At 35.9% G+C, this 4,562-nt stretch overlaps 1 pseudogene; it reads right to left on the bottom strand.

The window, feature by feature from the left end:
• Positions 1-465: 465 nt before the first annotated feature.
• Positions 466-3,394, bottom strand: LOC134949839 (uncharacterized; annotated as a pseudogene).
• Between the last annotated feature and the right edge of the window lie 1,168 nt (positions 3,395-4,562).

The raw sequence follows: 4,562 nt of genomic DNA, 5'->3' as shown, positions 1-4,562 counted from the left end.
GCCTGAGTAGACAAAAAAAGAAGAGACTGCTCTGAGCATAGATCCATTAAAGACTCTCAACAATACAACAGCCTGAGTAGACAAAAAAGAAGAGACTGCTCTGAGCATAGATCCATTAAAGACTCACTCAACAATACAACAGACTGAGTAGATAAAAAAGATAAGACTGCTCTGGGCATAGATCCATTAAAGACTCTCAACAATACAACAGCCTGAGTAGACATAAAAGAAGAGACTGCTCTGGGCATAGATCCATTAAAGACTCTCAACAATACAACAGCCTGAGTAGACAAAAAAGAAGAGACTGCTCTGGGCATAGATCCATTAAAGACTCTCAACAATACAACAGCCTGAGTAGACAAAAAAGAAGAGACTGCTCTGGGCATAGATCCATTAAAGACTCTCTCAAAAATACAACAGCCCAAGTAGACAAAAAAGATGAGACTGCTGTGGGCATAGATCCATTTAAGACTCTCTCAACAATACAACAGCCTGAGTAGACAAAAAAGAACAGACTGCTCTTGGCATAGATCCATTAAAGACTCTCAACAATACAACAGCCTGAGTAGACAAAAAAGAAGAGACTGCTCTGGGCATAGATCCATTAAAGACTCTCTCAACAATACAATAGCCCAAGTAGACAAAAAAGAAGAGACTGCTCTGGGCATAGATCCATTAAAGACTCACTCAACAATACAACAGCCTGAGTAGACAAAAAAGAAGAGACTGCTCTGGGCATGAATCCATTAAAGACTCTCTCAAAAATACAACAGCCCGAGTAGACAAAAAAGAAGAGACTGCTCTGGGCATAGATCCATTAAAGACTCTCAACAATACAACAGCCTGAGTAGACAAAAAAGAAGAAACTGCTCCGGGCATAGATCCATTAAAGACTCTCTCAAAAATACAACAGCCCGAGTAGACAAAAAAGAATAGATTGATGTGGGCATAGATCCATTAAAGACTCTCTCAACAATACAACAGACTGAGTAGATAAAAAAAGAAGAGACTGCTCTGGTCATAGATCCATTAAAGACTCTCTACAATACAACAGCCTGAGTAGACAAAAAAGAAGAGACTGCTCTGAGCATAGATCCATTAAAGACTCTCTCAACAATACAACAGCCTGAGTAGACAAAAAAGAAGAGACTGCTCTCGGCATAGATCCATTAAAGACTCTCAACAATACAACAGCGTGAGTAGATAAAAAAAGAAGAGACTGCTCTGGGCATAGATCCATTAAAGACTCTCAACAATACAACAGCCTGAGTAGACAAAAAAGAAGAGACTGCTCTGGGCATAGATCCATTAAAGACTCTCAACAATACTACAGCCTGAGTAGACAAAAAAGAAGAGACTGCTCTGGGCATATATCCATTAAAGACTCTCAACAATACAAAAGCCTGAGTAGACAAAAAAGAAGAGACTGCTCTGGGCATAGATTAATTAAAGACTCTCTCAAAAATACAACAGCCCGAGTAGACAAAAAAGAAGAGACTGCTGTGGGCATAGATCCATTTAAGACTCTCTCAACAATACAACAGCCTGAGTAGATAAAAATAGAAGAGACTTTTCTGGGCATAGATCCATTAAAGACTCCAATACTCAAGAATATCCAATATAGGAATATTGAGTTAAAAGAAAAATATTTATATAGAAAATATTCATCCTCAAGAAAAACGACTTTTCTTGATTTTTTGTTAGCAACATTTTTGATCAATTCTGAAACATCTATGTTTTGAGATACATCATTTTCAATCGAAAGGGTTGCTAATGAACTCAACATTTCTTGAGACATAGAGGATCGCAGATAAGTTTTTATTAATTTCAATTTTGAGAAGCTTCTTTCTCCACTAGCCACAGAAACTGGTGTAGTTAATAAGATTCTCAAATAAACCCATGTATTTGGATATAGATCTTCTAGCTTTGATGTTTTGATAAAATTCAGTATGTTGAGTGGAGTTGGCATTGCCATGTTTTCTACAAACTTCTGGATACTGATCAGTTCATCACATAGAGGACCACCTTCAATATCTGCATCCTCACCAGTAGTCAGAGCAAGCTGGAGATCACTGCAGTGCTTTTCAAGCTGCTCTCTATTTGGTAATTCAGTTATCTTGTAAAGGAAACCCCATGTTTCAGCATGCTGATTAAGTTGCTGAAATCTCTCTCGAATGGACATAATAGCTACGTCAAGCAATGTAATAAAAAATTCAACTTCAAATTGTTTCTTAGGTGTTTTAACAATTTGATCATCTCTACTCTCACAATCAAAATGTCGTTTCACATAACGTATTCTTTTTGTTGCTTGAAATTCAGGCACACCTTCAAGAAGTTTTGCAAGCTCATTGGCACTTGATATAGCATTCTCAAAGCCATTTTTTTTATATTCTTCCAAAAACTTGATACAACCGTGTGTTATTCCACGGTTTTTATTACATCCATACTCTGACTCTGCATCGATTTACTGACTACATTTACTTGAAAAAGTATATCGTACCAAATCACCAACGAAACAAGAAAACTAAAATCTTTCAGCTGACAAGATAAAGTAATTGCTTCATGTGCAATTTCATGGTCATGTGTTTCCTCTTTTTCAGAAAGAGAAATAAGTGCATCATGAATATCTGCAACTTGGTATCGAACCGCTTTCACACTGGAGATTTTAGCCTCCCAACGTGTGTCGCTAGGTCTTTTTAGAGTAAAAGAAATTACATGGTCATTCAAAATCTGCCAACGACTAATGGAAGCAGCAAAAAGAGAGTATAATCGGCCAACAATTCCAAATAAAGACAAAGAATTGACAGGGGATTTTGCTGCATCGCACAGCACAAGGTTCAAGTTATGGCATCCGCAAGGCATAAAAAATGCCAGTGGATTATGTTCTAAGATTCTCTTTTGGACTCCACTATTTTTCCCTTTCATGTTTGCCCCGTTGTCATATCCCTGACCTCTACAATGTTTCAAGTCAATTTTATTTTTTTCAAGCAATTTCAGGAGAACATATGAAAGACCTTTACCAGTGGAGTCGACTATTGGGGTGAATCCCAAGAACCGTTCACAGATTTCAACATTGTTATTTGTTAAGTCAACATACCTTATAGTCAAAGATAATTGTTCAACATGACTTATGTCTGGTGTACAGTCAGCAATTATTGAAAAATATTTAGCATTTTGTATGAAGGAGATTATTTTAGAATTAACTTCTTCAGCCATTAGTTGAATAAGTTCATTTAAAATATTCTTTCCACAGTAATGAACTGACAGTTCATCTTTCAAAATACGACCAACATGTTCTTGCATAACAGGATCAAATTTTGCCAATAACTGAATAAGACCCAAGTATTTTCCATTGTTTTTGGTATAATTTATCCAAAGAACCACGAAATGCCATATTATTTTCTGCAAGATACAGAATTATATTCATCAATCTATTCAAAACGTTTGACCAACGCTCTGATTCTTTCACAATTAACAGTTGTACTACTCTATGAATTGTTTTTCCAGATTTAAGTCTTTTTTCAGTTTCTATCCATGACTGATAAGCCAACATGTGACTTGAAACATTTTCGTGTGCTTTGAGGGTTGCAGACACATGACTCCAATCATTGACACCTACACTCCCTAAAAATGATCTTGAGCTACGATCAAAACATAAACAACAGACACAGAATATGCAATCTTTCGTTTCAGAATACATTAACCATCTACGTTGTATACATTCACCATTGGGAAGTGTACGACTATAATGAACATTTGAGAAATGACGACCATTTGCATCACGCGGATATTGTTTAAGCTGAACTTGTTGTGGACCTTGAACAACCAACTGGTCTATAATTTTACTATTAAGACATTTCGGCCATACGTCAGGGTCTGATAGATTCAGAAGAGGTGTTGCATATGTTTCGACATCAACCACTTCAGAAACATCAGACTGCAAATCTGGTTCATCTTCCTCTGAAATATCTGCAATATTGTTATTTGAGTCACACATTGAAGATATCACAGAAGTTGCAGGCAACTCTTCATTAGACTTTTCATTCACAGCTATAGCATTAGACAATGTAAAATAGTCTTGCAGGTTCATAAATTTCTTTCTACTTTCCTGAAATTCAGCTTCCTTCTCTGCCTTTCTTCTTCTGTATTCTGCACTGGATGGTTTCTTTTTACCAGTATTTGCCATTTTTGAAGACTGTTTAAATCTGTAAATAAAATATGTATTTAGCAAAACCTAAACTTAAAACATAGGCTAGCTATGGAAATATTATCTGAAAAGCAAATAGCTCATAGCTCTGAGGGGAAAAGGACAAGGCAGTATATGGACTTGCAAACTGTTTAATTTTTTTTTAAACTAATAAATATGTTTCAACTAGAATACACATTATGCTATTTTCCCTCATTTTTACATTCACTTTGAAACAAAAATGGCATGAGAGGGCTTTGGTGGTTATATGTAAATACAGTCATACCAAAAAAAAGTAAAAAAAATAAAAAATACATATTGTATGACAGGATTTTCAATTACCCAATTCTGCATGCTTATGTATTGTATTGTAACC

Source organism: Pseudophryne corroboree, chromosome 8, assembly GCF_028390025.1.
Source record: "Pseudophryne corroboree isolate aPseCor3 chromosome 8, aPseCor3.hap2, whole genome shotgun sequence".
Taxonomy (NCBI): Eukaryota; Metazoa; Chordata; class Amphibia; order Anura; family Myobatrachidae; genus Pseudophryne; species Pseudophryne corroboree.
The sequence above is the reverse complement of the archived record's forward strand: the minus strand, read 5'-3'. Positions and strand labels throughout refer to the sequence as shown.